General features: G+C 38.9%; 1 protein-coding gene across 3 annotated transcripts in view; it reads left to right on the top strand.

The window, feature by feature from the left end:
• The window catches only part of MIPEP (mitochondrial intermediate peptidase), a 185,062-nt gene that overhangs the window by 53,646 nt on the left and 116,022 nt on the right, over window positions 1-15,394 (top strand). The window lies entirely within an intron of this gene.

Below are 15,394 nucleotides of genomic sequence, written 5' to 3'. Positions count from 1 at the left end.
TTGGTAGCTTTTGTATTTCTAGGAATTTGTCCATTTCTGTAGGTTATGCAATTTTTTGGTGTACAGTTGTTCATAGTACTCTCTTATAATTTTTTTGTTGTGTTTTTTGGGGTTTTTTGCTGAGGAAGATTCACCCTGAGCTAACATCTGTTGCCAGTGCTTTTCTTTTTGCTTGAGGGAGATTGGCCCTGAGCTAACAGCTGTGCCAATTTTCCTCTATTTTGTATTGGTTTGCTGCCACAGCATGGCCAACAAATGGTGTAGGTCTGCATCTGGGATCTGAACCTGTGAACCTGGGCCACAGAAGCAGAGTGCGTGAACTTAACCACTAGGCCATGGGGTGGGCCCCTAACTTTTTTCATTTCTGTAGAATCAGTAATGTCCCCACTCTCATCTCTGATTTTAGTAATTTGAGTCTTCTCTCTTTTTTTGTTAGTCTGTCTTGTTAAAAGTTTGTTAATTTTGTTGATTTTCACAAAGAACCAACTTTTGATTTCACTCATTTTCTCTATTGTTTTTCTGTTCTCAATTTCATGTATCTCTGCTCTCATCTTTATTAATTCCTTCTTTCTTCTACTTTTGGGTTTACTTTGTTCTTCTTTTTCTAGTTCCTTAAGTTGTAAACTTAGGTTGTTGATTTGAGATTTTTTTTTAAGATAAGCATTTATAGCTGTACATTTCTCCCTTAGCAGCACTTTTGCTGCATCCCATAAGTTTTAATGTGTTTTGTTTTCATTCGTGTCTAAGTATTTTCTAATTTTGTTTGTGTTTTCTCCTTTGATCCATTGATTGTTTAAAAATTTGTTAATTTCCAAAATTTTGTGAATTTTCAAGTTTTGTTTCACATTATTGATTTCCAACATCATCCTGTTGTGGTCTGAGAAGATGCTTTGTATGATATCTATCTTTTTAAATCTACTGAGACTTAATGTGTGGCCTAACATATGGTCTATTCCAGAAAATGTTCCATGTGCACTTAAGAAGAATGTGTATGCTGCTGCTGTTGGGTGGAATATTCTCAATATGGCTGTTAGTTCTAGTTGATTTATTATGTTCAGTCCTCTATTTCCTTATCTATCTTATTGTCTGGTTGTTCCGTCCATTATTGTGAGTGGGGTATTGAAGTCTCCAACTATTATCGTAGAACTTGTATTTCTCCCTGCATTTCTGTCAGTTTCTGCTTCCTGTATTTTGATAGTCTGTCATTGTGTAAATGTTTTTAATTGTATTTTCTTGCAGTATTGAACCTTTTATTAACATATTATGCCCTTCTTTGTTTCTTCTAACTTTTTTTTTTAAAGATTTTATTTTTTTCCTTTTTCTCCCAAAGCCCCCTGGTACATAGTTATGTATCTTTTAGTTGTGGGTCCTTCCAGTCATGGCATGCAGGACGCCACCTCAGCATGGCCTGATGAGTGGCACCATGTCTGCACCCAGAATTCAAACTGTCAAAACCCTGGGCCGCTGAAGCTGAGCATGCAAACCCAGCCACTCGGCCACAGGGCCAGCCCCTCTTCTGACCTTTTTTGATTTAAAGTCTATTTTGTTTCCTATTAGTATAGCCACTCCTGCTTTCTTTTGATTACTATTTCCATGGAATATCTTTTTCCAACTTTTCACTTTCAACCTTTGTGCCTTGAGATCTCAAGGGAGTGTCTTGTAGATAGTGTATAGTTGGATCATGTGTTTTTTATCTATTCTGCCAATCTTTGTGTTTTGATTGGAAAGTTCAACACATTTACATTTAAAGTAATTACTGATAAAGAGGGACTTCTGTCATTTTCCTATTTGTTTTCTCTATGACTTATAGCTTTTTATTTCTTCAGTGACTGCATTCCTGTCTTCTTTTGTGCTTAGTTGATTTTTTGTAGTGACATGTTTAATTTCCTTCTTAATTTTCTTTTTTGTATATTCTATAGCGGTTTTCTTTGTGATTGTCATGGGGATTACATTTAACCTTCTAAAATTATAACACTAATTTTAATTTATAGCCTCTTAACTTTAATAACATACAAAAACTCGAGCCTTTACAGTTCTGTCCCTTCCCCTTTAGGTTGTTGATGTTACAAAATTACATCTTTTTACATTGTGTGCCCCAAAACATAAACTAATAATTCTTTCAACTGCATCGGTCTCCTAAACAATGCAGAAAACAAGTTTTAGAATTACAAACCAAAGTTACAATAATACTAGGTTTTACATTAATAATTTTTTTTTTTATTTAAATGCATTGGTCTCTTAAATTATGTAGAAAGCATACCTTTATTTACAAAGTTACAAACCTTTGTTACAATAATACTAGTTTTTATAATTATCCATGCCTTTACTGAGATCTTTGTTTCTTTGTACAGTTTCAAGCTACTGTCTAGCGCCCTTTCGTTTCACCCTTCCGGGCTCCCTTGAGCATTTCTCGCAGGCAAGTCATGAACTCTCTCAGCTGTTGTGTATCTGGGACTGTCTTCATTTCTCCCTCCCTTTTAAAGGACAGTTTTTCAGGCTACAGGATTCTTGGCTGAGTTTTTTTCTTTTTTGCACTTTGAATACATCAGGCCATTGTCTTCAGGCCCCCACAGTTTCTGGTGAGAAATCTTCTGGAAATCTTATTGAAGAGCTCTTGTATATGATGTTTCACTTCTCTCTTGCTGCTTTCAGGATTTACTCTTTGTCTTTGGCTTTTGAAAGTTTCCTCATAATGTGTCTTGGTATGGGTCTCTGAATTCACCTTTCTTGAAGTTTGTTGAGCTTCTTGGATGTTTATATTTATGTCTATCTTAAAATTTGGGAAGTTTTCTGCCATTATTTCTTCAGATATTTTCTCTGCCCCTCTTTCTCTCTCTTCTTCTGGGACTCCCATGATGTATATGTTGGTTCTTTTTATAATGTTCCATAAGTCTCTAGGCTCTGTTCACTTTTCTTCAGTCTTTTTTCTTTCTGTTCCTCAGCCTCTATAATTTCTATTTTTATGTCTTCAAATTTACTGATTCTTTCTTCTGCCTGCTCAAATCTGCCTTTGACTCCCTGTAGTGAATTTTTCATTTCAGTTATTGTACTTCTCAGCTTCAGAATTGCTTTTTGGTTTCTTTTTAGGTTTTCTATCTCTTCACTGATATTTCCATTTTGTTCACACATCATTGTCTTGACTTTTCCACATCTTCCTTGAGTTCTTTAGCATCTTTAAGACTGTTGTTTTAAATTCTTTGTCTAATATGTCTGCCATTAAGTCATTTTTAGGGAAAGATTCTATTCAATTATTTTTTTCCTTTCACTGGCCCAGACTTTCCTGTTTCTTTGCATGCCTTGCGATTTTTTTGTTAACAGTGGATATTTGAATAATCATGTGGTAATTCTGGAAATCAGGTTGTCCCCCTCCCCAGGGTTGCTTTTTTTGTTATTGATGGTTGTAGGCTGTCTTTGTGCTGAGGATCAGCCTGAAGCGTAAACTTAATGTCTCCTTAGGTCTTTTCTAAGCCCTTACCTGGATATGTGCAGTCACTTTCTAATTTTCCTCATAGATGCTGTTGTTTTGAATGTCCTGGTGTTTAATGTCTGGCCCCTGAAAGAAGAAACTTGAAAAATGAAGGAGTGAAAAAGGGCTCTGGTGTTTTATATCTCCTGGAAGTAACTAGAGCTGGAGGGGAGGAACTGGGCAACAGTGGGAGGAGGTGCAACAGTGCTGGCTCGCGGCCTCTTTGTCTGTACCCCCGTGATCAGAAGCCGCAATCAGCAGTCAGAGCACAGATCTCCAGTATTTGGGGGACAGAGTCATTTTTGCCTACCCTAGTCCTCCAAGCTGTGTGCAGGCTGCTTCAGGAACACGTGCACAGCTGCCTGCCATGTGGCTGGGGGTGGTAGATGGATAGCTGCTACTGTGCTAAGAGCTGAAATTGACCGCAATTTACCCTCCACACCTTCTAAGATGTGGAAGTTCCAAGATAGTTACATCAGACCGATTCTGCCGTGCAGTTGTTGTCTAGGTGGGGAGACATTCCTGGTGCTTCCTACCTGGCATCATCCCAAAATCCTCTATTCTCTTTTACTTTTGTATTGATTTTTATTATCTGGCAATAAAAAAAGTGAATTGCCTGGGCTGGCCCAGTAGCATAGCGGTTAAGGTTGCCTGCTCCGCTTCGGCGGCCCAGGGTTTGCAGGTTCAGATCCCAGGCATGGACCTATGCACCGCTTATCAAGCCATGCTGTGGCAATGTCCCACGTATAAAATAGAGGAAGATGGGCACAGATGTTAGCTCAGGGTGAATCTTCCTCAGCAACAAGAGAGAATTGGTAGTGAATGTTAGCTGAGGGCTAATCGTCCTCAAAACAAAAACAAAAACAAAAACAAAAAAAGTGAATTGTATTTTAAATCAAATTGTCTAGCATTCGTGTTTGTGGTTAATTTTTATTTCTATTTCTATTTTTATTTCTATTTGTTCATGTTCTGTTTGTGGTTTGAACTTGACCTTTTGATTTTATACTTTAAGGTCAGTCTGGCCTGATTTAGTATCATAAGATAAGTGAATTAATTGTTTTTCACAAAACTAAGTTCTGCTTTAATGTTCTTTTATTCACTTAAACAAGTTTGTTTTGAGGGCTGATGAGATAAGGGTGTCAGCTCCCAAAAAGGGATCTTCTAATTACCCATAGACCTTATGTTAATTGTTTTTTTTTTTTCCGGGAAGATTAGCCCTGAGCTAACATTTGCCACCAATCCTCCTCTTTTCGCTGAGGAAGACTGGCCCTGAGCTAACATCCTTGCCCATCTTCCTCTACTTTATCTGTGGGATGCCTGCCACAGCATGGCTTGCCAAGCGGTGCATAGGTCTGTGCCTGGGATTCGAACCAGCTAACCCCAGGCTGCGAAAGTGGAATGTGCAAACTTAACCACTACACCACTGGGCTGGCCCCATGATGTTAATTCTAATCTGAAAATATGTACTGTTGGCCTAAAGAAGGGTCATTTTTAAAGCCATTAAATTCAAATGATAGCTAATATATTACTTAGGACCATTTCAGTTATTATTGGTACAAACCCAGCTCAAACAAACTTAAGCAGAAGAGAGAATTCATTGATTCACAAAACTGAAAAATCTAGGGGTAGAGTTTAGAAACATTTGCAGCCAGGAGTACAGGAATACTCATTTTGTCCGGGCTGAGGTTCTGAGCATGTGGCTGCAACTGGTGGGGTGTATAAGTGGTCAGTGCTGCTTGAACCACCTGGAAAGGCTTTCCCATAAGGAAGAGGGTTCTGTAATGGGTAGAGCAGTGTGCAGATGGTGCTGCCGAGCTCCTTCTCCTTCTTCTTCTCTTCCTTTTCTCCCTCTTCCTCATCAGCATAACTAATATTTATTGAGTGTTTACTATGTTCACTTTTCTAAGAACTTGATGTATAGTACCTCATTTGAACTCTGCAGCAACCACATGAGGCAGGTGTGGTTATTATCCCAAACCGAAGCACAGTGAAGGAAGTAGTTTGCTCAGGATCATGCAGTAAGTGGTAGAGTCGCGTTTCGCACTCATGCCTGCTAGTTCCAACCTCGTGCTCTGAATCAGCACTCTTTCATCTTCCAGATCTATACACTCTTTTTCCCATTCCTTAAATTTCAAGAATATGCTTCATCACACATAGTAAAAACTATACACATTCTGGAAAAAGGCACTTCCTACCCAAACTCACACCCAGGTGAAGCACATAAAGGCAACCTGGGTAGAAGGAGAAGCCCCTCCTGCAGGAGATTATGGTGACGCTGCTGCTCATGTCCCTTTGCTTCTAAGTCTAGCATCCTTCCGGTTTGCCTCTGCTGCTCAGAAACATCTTCTGGAACCCGGCTCTGCCAGTTTATCTGTTCTTCCAGACCCAGCCAGTTCCTCTGAACTCCTGGGGTCACTTCTTTTCCTTGAATGGTATCAATTCCACGTTCTGATTCCTCCTCTGCTGCCTGTGAAAGCTCTGGGTGACTCCACTGGACAGGCATTAGCCTTGCAATCCTTGATTACTTCCCCTTTTTTACACCCTAGGAAAGTATGTGTTTTTTGTTCACTTTGAATATCAAGTGTCCTAAAATCAAATACTAAGAGAGTTCTGACCAAGCTTGAGTAACAGGAACCAAATTTACCCTCCTGCATACACAACTAAAAACAATCTGATAAGATATATTGTAACCGAACTCGGTGGGTTTGTCTCTTGGTGAGTTTGGAGCGGAAAAGCACAACCAAGGCTGAAGTGGGTGAAGAAAGGTTTATTGCTTGAACAAGCAGTGGAGAACACTAAGGATAGCCCCCAAAGCAGTGTCCCCAGAGCCTAGTGCAGGTGGAGACTTTCTACACCACAGTGCAGAGGGTGTCTTACCACCGTATAACAACTGGGCCCAGTCAGGGCACATGTGCAGGCCACTGCATGACAAGTTCAAGGTACTATTACTTAACGAGTTCAGTGCAACATGCCATTACATAACAAGTTCAAGGAACATGTCTTTACTTGACGGGTCCATGGTAACTTTTGAACACTTAGAACTGGAGCAAACTGCAGGGGTCTTGTGCAACCATGTAAGTTTCACGTAGGATGGCACATCTGCAAAAGTGGGACATCAACCTCTGGAAAACAGCACATTTAGTTTTCTCCTTGTCTGGAGAACATTTGACACTCCATGTTAGTTATTGATCAGATTCTCAGTAACCTTTTCCTTGCCTGGTTCCCGGTCACAGTCTGAGACTGATTGTCAGACATAGGAGAACTGTCAGTGTAAGACAGTGATCCTGGAAAGAGGGGAAACAGACGAGAGACCCCTGCAGTTGCCCCAGCCTACTTCTTGGAGGAACTTCCATATTACAGCCCTGGGATGGGGGCTGCAAGTGGCTCATGGTGGTCTCCCTGAGGGCTGGGAGCCCGCGGAGGCCGAGAAGGCTGCAGTCCACAGGACAGAATAACAGAGCACAGAGCTACATAGAGAGAGCTCTGGAAATTGGAAGAGGGTCCCTCTTGAGTCTTCAGCTGAATCCTGTTCAGAGCATTGACGTGAAGAAATGTGAGACAAGAACCATATGAAAGGAGCCGGAGGACAGTCATTGTCACACAGGGCCTTGGCTTACTCGTATTCCCATCATATTGGAACAACCTGATAACTTGTGGAATATCAGGTCGAATACTCAGAAAGGTACTGCCTCATTAGTAGAGGCAAATTAAGCCCAGACTTATGGTTGCTCTGGCTCTTTGGAAGAAGGCTAAAAGCAAGCCTCTCCCAAGTGTGGTTTCTTAACAGTGGCCCTATTGGCTTTTTAAAAAAATGAATAGACTAATTTTCAGAGAAGTTTTAGGTTTATAGAAAAATTGATGGAAGTACAGAGAATTTGCATAAATCCCCTCTACTCCCTCACAGGTTTCCCTATTGTTAGCATCTTTCATTAGTGTGGTACATTTGTTACAGTTGATGAGACAATATTATTAGTTAAAGTCCATAGTTTACATTAGGGTTCCCTCTGGGTTATACATTCTATGGATTTTGACAAATGTGTAATGGCAGGTATCCACCCTCATAGCTTATACAGAGTAGTTTCACTGCTGTAAAAATTTCCTGTGTTCCGCCTGTTCATCCAGGCTCCCTCCGCTCCCTCCCTCCAGACCCTGGCAAACACTGGGTTTTTTTACTGTCTCCATAGTTTTGCCTTTTCTAGAATGTCATATAGTAGGAATCATACAGTATGTAGCTTTTTCAGATTGGCTTCTTTCACTTAGTCATATGCATCTAAGGTTCCTCTGTGTCTTTTTGTGGCTTGATAGCTCATTTCTTTTTAGTGCTAATATTTCATTGTATGGCTGTACCACAGTTTGTTTATTCATTTACTGAAAGACATCTTGGTTGCTTCCAAATTTGGGCAATTATGAATAAAGCTGTTATAAACATTCTTGTGCAATTTTTTATGTGGACATAAATTTTTCAACTCATTTGATTAATACCTAGGAGTGTGATTGCTGGATTGTATGGTAAGAATGTGTTTAGTTTTGAAAGAAACTGCCAAAATGTGTTCTGAAGTGGCTGTTCCATTTTGTGTTCCCACCAGCAGTGAGTGAGCGCTCCTGCTGCTCCACGTCCTTTTCAGCACTTGCTTTTGTCAGTGCTTTGGATCTGGGCCATTCGAATAATTTGCGTTTCCCTGATGACGTATGATGTGGAGCATCATTTCATATGCTTGCTTGTCATCTGTATATCTTCTTTGGTGAGGGGTCTGTGCAGATTTTTTGTTCACTTTTTAGTTATTTGTTTTCTTGCTGCTGAATTTTAAGAGTTCTTTTTGTGTTTTGAATACCAGTTTTTAATCAGATATGTATTTTGCAAAGATTTTTTTCTTAGTCTATAGCTTGACTTTTCATTCTTTTAACAGTGTCTTTTTCAGAGCAGAAGTTTTTCATTTTAATGAAGTGCAATTTATTGATTTTTTTTTCATGGATTATGGTTTTCGAGTTGTATCTAGAAAGTCATTGCCAAATCCACTGTCACTTCAATTTCCTCCTGTTACTATCCAGGAGTTTCGTAGTTTTGTGTTTTATATTTAGGTCTGTGATCCATTTTGAGTTAATTTTTGTGGGAGGTGTAAGGTGTGTATCTAGATTCATTTTCTTCGCTTGTGGATGTCCATTTGTTTCAGTACCACTTTTTGAAAAGACTGTCCTTTCTCCATTTAATTGTCTTTGCTCCTTTGTCAGAGATCAGTGGCCTGTATTTTGGGTGTTTATTCCTGGGCTCTCTAGTCTGATCCATTGATCTATTTATCTATTCCTTTGCTAATTCTACACTGTCTTGATTACTATAGCTTTATAGTAGGTCTTAAAGTCAGACAGTGACGGTCCTCTGACTTTGTTCTTCTCCAGTACGTGTTAGCTGTTCTGGGTCTTTTGCCTCTCCATATAAACTTCAGAATCAGTTTGTCGATATCCACAGGATAACTTGCTGGGACTCTGATTGCATTGAAAACTGACGTCTTAGCAATAGTGAATCTTTGTATCCATGAAAATAGAATAACTCTCCATTTATCTAGATCTTTGATTTCTTTCGTCAGAGTTTTGTATTTTTCCTCAGGTAGATCTTTTAAAGATTTATATCTAAATATTTCTGGGGGCGGGGTTGTTAATGTAAATGATATTGTTTTCTAATTTCAAATTTCCATTTTTTGTTGCTGGTATATAAGAAAGCAATTGACTTTTGTATATTAACCTTGTATCCTGCAACCTTGATATAATCGCTCATTACTTCCAGGAGTTTCTTGGTCATTTCTTTGGGATTTTCTACATAGGTAATCACATCGTTTGAAAACAAAGACAGTTTTATTTCTTTCTTCCCAATCTCTGTAACTGTTGTTTCCTTTTCTTTGTCTTATTCCATTAGCTAGGTCTTCCAGCACGACGTGAAAAGGAGTTGTGAGAAGGGACATCCATGCCTTGTTCCTGATCTTAGCAGGAAAACATCTAGTTTCTCACCATTAAGTATGATATTAGTGTAGGTTTTATGTAGATGTTCTTATCAAGTTGAGGAAGTTCCCCTCTATTCCTAGTTTGCTGAGGGTTTTTATGTGAATGGATGTTGGATTTTTCAAATGCTTTTTCTGAATTTATTGAAATGCCCATATGATTTTTCTTTTTTAGTCTGTTGATATGATAGATTACATTAATTGGTTTTCAAATGTTGAACTAGTTTGCATACCTGGAATAAATCCCACTTGATCATGGTATATAATTGTTTTTATACATTGTTTTGATGTGCTAATATTTTCTTGGGAAAACATTTTTGCAGCCATGTTCATTAGATACTAGTTTGTAGTTTTCCTTTCTTGCTATTTTTTTGGTTTTGGTATTAGGGTATGCTGGCCTCACAGAATAAGTTAGAAAGTAATCCCTTTGCTTACATATTCTGGAAGAGATTGTGGAGAGTTGCTATGATTTCTTCCTTAAATGTTGGTAGATTCAGCACTGAATCCATCTAGGTCTGGTACTTTCTGTTTTGGAAGATTATTAATTATTGATTCAACTTCTTTAATAGATATGGGCCTGTGCTTATTATCTATTTCTTCTTGGATGAGTTTTGGTAGATTGTGTCTTTCCAGGAATTGATCTTTTTCATCTAGGTTAGCAAATTTGTGACTTTAGAGTTGTTCATAATATTCCTTTATTATCCTTTTAGTGCCTATTGGATCATTAGTCATATTCCCTCTTTCATTTCTGAGATTAATAATTTGTCTTCTGTCTCTCTCTTTTTTAGTTAACGTGGTTAAAGGTTTGTAAATTTTCTTGCTATTTTTAAGAACCCAGCTTTTGATTTCATTGATTTTTTTTTTCTATTGATTCCCTGTATTGAGTTTCATTGACTACTGGTCTAATTAAAAAATTTTTCTTCTTCTTGTTACTTTGGATTTAATTTGCTCTTGTTTTTCTAGCTTCCTAAAATAGAAGCTTGGATCATGGACTTTAGATCTTTCTTCTTTTCTAATATATGTATTCATTCCTATAAATGTCCCTCTAAGCACTGCTTTCACTGCAGCCTGCAAATTTTGGTAAGTTGTATTTTCATTTTGTTCAAATACTTAAAAATTTAAAAATTTCTCTTGAGACTTCTTTTACCCATGTGTTATTTAGGAGTATGTTGTTTAATCTTAAATATTTTAGGATTTTCCACCTATCTTCCTCTTACTGGTTTCTAGATTAATCCCATTGTGTTCTGAGAGCATACAGTGTATGTTTTCTATTCTTTTAAATTTGTTAAGATGTATTTTATTTCCCAGAATATGGTCTGTCTTAGTGAATGTTGCATGTGACCTTGAGTAGAAAGCTGTAGTTAGATGCAGCAGTCTCCAGATGTCAATTGTGTCCAGTTGATTGACGGTGCTGTTGAGTTCAACTTCGTCCTCACTGCTGGATCTGTCCGTTTCTGATAGAGGGATGTTGAACTCTTCGACTATAGTAGTAGATTCATCCATTTCTCCTAACAGTTCTGTCAGTTTTTGCCTCACATGTTTTGATGCTCTGTGTTAGGTGCGTACGCATTAGGAATTGTTCTGACTTCTTGGAGACCTGACTCCTTTATCGTTATGTAATGCCCCCTTCATCCCAGATAACTTTCATTCTCTGAAGTCTTCTCTGACTGAAATTAATGTAGCTACTCCAGCTTTCTTTTGATTAACATTGTATAGCTTCCATTCCTTTACATTTAATCTATCTGTGTCTTTATATTTAAAGTGGATTTCTTATAGACAGCATATAGTTGGATCTTATTTGTTTAATCCACTGTGACATTCTCTGTCTTTCAATTGTTGTATTTAGACCATTGATGTTTCAAGTGATTACTGATAGAAGTGAATTAATATCTATCATATATGTTGCTGTTTTCTAATCATTGCCCTTATTCTTAGTTTCTTTTTTCTTTGTATTTTTTTTGTCTTCCACTCTTTTTCTGCCTTTTATGGTTTTAATTATTTCGTATGATTCCAGTTTTTCTCCTCTCTTTTTTAATCTTTTTAAGTAGTTGCCCTAAAGTTCACAGTATACATTTACAAGTAATCTAAGTCCACTTTCACATAATACTATGCTGCTTCATGGGGAGTGCAAGTGCCTTATAACAGAGTTTTCCCAATTCTTCTTTTCAATCCCTTATACCATTGCTGTCATGCATTTTGCTTATCCATGAACTGTAATCACTGAATACATTGTTGCTATTATTATTTTGAACAAACTTATCTGTTGGGTCATTTAAGAATAAGAAAAAAAAGATTTTTTATATCTTTATTTCTCTCTGTAACACTCTTCCTTTCTTTATGTAGATCAAGTTTCTGGCCTATCTCATTTACTTTCTTGCTAAAGAACTTCTTTTAACATTTCTTGCAAGTCAGGTCTACTAATGAGAAATTTCCTCACTTTTTGTCTGAGAAAGTCTTTATTTCTCCACTTTTGAAGGATCATTTTGTTGGATACAGAATTCTAAGTTTGTGGTTTTTCATTTCAACCTTTACGTATTTCACCCCACATTCTTCTTGCCTGTGTGGTTTCTGAAGAAAAGTCTGATGTAATTCTCATCCTTCTCTGCTATAGGTAAGGTCATATTTTTTCTTCGGGCTTCTTTGAAGAGTTTTTCTTTGTCTTGGATTTTCTGCAGTTTAAAAATGATATGCCTTGTGTGTGTGTGTGTGTGTGTGTGTGTGTGTGTATTTTTTTCTGTTGTATTTAAAAATGACATGCCTTAGTGTGTGTGTGTGTGTGTGTGTGTGTGTGTGTGTGTATTTTTTTCTGTTGTATTTTTCCTTCTTGGTGTTCTCTGATCTGTGATTTAGTACTTGTCTTTAATCTGGAAAGTTCTCAGCCATTATTATTTCAAATATTTCTTACGTTCCCTTCTTTCTCTCTTCTCCTTTGGTATTCTTGTTATGTGTACATTACGCCTTTTGTAATTGTAATTGTCCCATACTTCTTTGGGTATTCTCTTCTGTCTTTTTGATTCTTTTTACTCTTTGCATTTCAGTTTTGGAAGTTTCTATTGACATTTCTTCAAGCTGACTGAGTCTTTCCTTGGCTGTATCCACTGTATGGATGAGCCCATCAAAGGCATTCTTCATTTCTGTTAAATGCTTCTGATTTCTAGGATTTCCTTTTGATTCTTTTTGAGAGTTTCCATCTCTCTGCTTACGTTACCCATAAATTCTTGTGTGTTTTCTACTTATTCTTTTAGAGCCCTTAGCGTTATTAATCATAGTTGTTTTAAATTCCCAATCTGATAATTCCAAAATTTCTGACATATCTGAATCTGGTTCTGATGCTTGTTCTGTCTCTTCAAACTATGTTTTTTGTCTTTTAGCATGACTTTCTGTTGAGTGTTTGGCGTGATGTACTGGGTAAAAGGAACTGAGATAAATAGGGCTTTAGTGTGAGGTTCTGTGTCTGGCTAGGGTTTAGGCTGTGTGTACTTTTTGCAGTAGCTGTTGATTTGGAGGCTAAACTTACCTCTGGTGTCCTTTTTTAGCTCTCCTGTTGTCTTTGAGTTTCTCTGGAGACTTCCACTAAAATAAGGTCTGAGACGTACAGTTCTCGCAGTTGTATTCTCCCTTTATTATGCAGGAGCCCTGTTGATGTGGTGGCGGTGTGTGCAGGGAGAAGTCCTATTATTAGTTTGCAGCCTGTTAATGAGCATGTGCCCATGGGCTGTGGCTTTCACAATGCTTTTCAGGTTTCCCTTCCCTGCTTTGATGAGACAGGAGGCTAAGGGGGCTCCAGTTGGTATTTCTCTTCCTCCAGGTAGGTTAGGCTCTGGTAAGATAGTGTCTTTTGAGGGCAGGCCTTATTAAGAATAACAGAATGCTCTAGCATATGTGTCTTTCATAATGGCAACTTTTCCCTTCCCCTGTGGAAGCATGCGACAGTTTTTCTCTATCTTCACTGTGAGACCATGGTAAGGCTTCTGCAGGTAAAACTCATAAGAGTGTGGGGACTCCCCCCGTAAACTGGGCCTCCCTGGAGTTTTTAACTCTCAGACTTGTCCACACTAAGCTTCCAGCAGTTTGTCAATTGTAGTTTAAATTTTGCTGCCTTGCCACTACTTTCCACTGTAGAATCCTGTGAATTGTGATTCTCTGTATCTGCCTGCCTGTCTTTCCAATTTGGGGAGCAGCAGTTTGCTCTGTGATCTCAATTCTTTGCTGGATCTAAGAAGACTTGTTGATTTTCAGTTTGTTCAGCTTTTTACTTGTTATTAGGATGGATCAGTACCTTCTAGGCTCCTTACATGCCAGACCAGAAACCGGAAGCATCAATTATTTCCTGTTTTTCAATGCATTTTCTCCCCCTTTCCACGATATCTCCCTTTCTTTGGCTTCTCTAGTGCTGTAACTTTTCTTCTCTGTCTGCCTTTCCGCTCCTTCAACGGGAACTTCAGGGATCTGCTCTTGACCCACTTTTCACCCTGCCTCCCCCTCCCCCAGTGACCCCATCTCCTTCTCCAGCTTTTACACATACCCAGACGATGGAGTCTCCTCCATCATAACATCCTGAGTGTCACATCTTATGGGCACCTCCAAGTCAGTGTCTCCAAGACAGAATTTATTTTCTGTGGTCCCTCAGTCTTTCTCCTGTAATGCACCACACCCTCCTTTCTTCTCCCACAACACACCCACACTCTCTTCCTTTTTTTGTGTTCATTGCTCTGATTAAATGACTCTGCCATTGTATCAACCCATTTGCTGAAGCCAGAACCCTGTGTATTATTCTAGACCATTCTTTCTCACTCACCCTCCAAATCTAGTCACTCACACAGTCCCAAAACTTTTTCATCTCAGAGAAAAAGAAATTCAAATCTGCCTCCTTGTCCTTGACCACACTGCTCTTGCCCTCATTCAGACCCTTATTAGTTTACTGTCTGTGCTCCCTGCCTCTCCTGCGTTCCATCCTCCATGCTGCCAACCCCATGGTGTTACAGAAAGCATCACATTGCTCTGTTGCCTACAGAAGCTGTCTCCCATGTCTCTCAATCTGTGAGCAGTCCATTGAGGGTATGGACATAAAATATTAGAAATTCTGTTTAGGTTGATTTTTCCTTATCTCAACTTATAAAAGTGTCCCTTCTTTTGGTTTTGAAATGTAGTAGAACAATAGCACATGCATATAATTTATAAATATATTAAGGTTGAATACTCACAAGTTATTTTATTGATGGGGGTGTATGATCAAAAAGTTGAGAGACCACGTGCCTACAGTATAAAATCCCAATTCCTGAGGTTTGTGTACCAGGCCCCCACTTCTCCGGACCCTGCCCACTTGTGTCCAGACTCCTCTCCCACTCTTTCCTGTTTATCCCCTCCACCGTGAACTCTCATATTTAACCACGTGGTTACTAGAAGTTACCAGGCTGTTTCATGACTTCATACTGTCCTTATGCTGTTGCCTCTCCCTGGAATTCCCTGATTATTCCTCCCTTCTCTCATCCCTCATCCTCGCCCTGCCCCGTAGCCTCCTTTTTCTTTTCTTTTCTGTGACCACCTCCTGTTCCCACCCCACTCTGCATGTAAAGTTGTCTCGCACTCTCTTGCTGTCCCACCATGAGTGTGCGTTCACTCGTCCCTCAGTGTCTCTTGAGCAGCTACTCTGTGCCCACTGCTCTAGGCTCGGCAGACACCGTGTGGTCAGTTCCCTTCTCTGCCTTCTTCACTCTGAGCTCCTCAGACACCGACTCTCTTCTCATTCCTTACCTCCAAATCCAGCAGGTTAGTCGACAGCCTGCATAAGTGAATGAATCCATGAGTGAGGGCGCCGGACCACTAATGTCTCTTTCAACAGTGAGGTTCTGTTTTTATGAAAAATTGATCAGAAATTTAGGTTGTAAACTTGTAGATTTCTGTAGCCAAAATCTCATTTGTGGTGCAATTTATGCTC

This window comes from Equus caballus, chromosome 17, assembly GCF_041296265.1.
Source record: "Equus caballus isolate H_3958 breed thoroughbred chromosome 17, TB-T2T, whole genome shotgun sequence".
Lineage (NCBI taxonomy): Eukaryota > Metazoa > Chordata > Mammalia > Perissodactyla > Equidae > Equus > Equus caballus.
The sequence above is the reverse complement of the archived record's forward strand: the minus strand, read 5'-3'. Positions and strand labels throughout refer to the sequence as shown.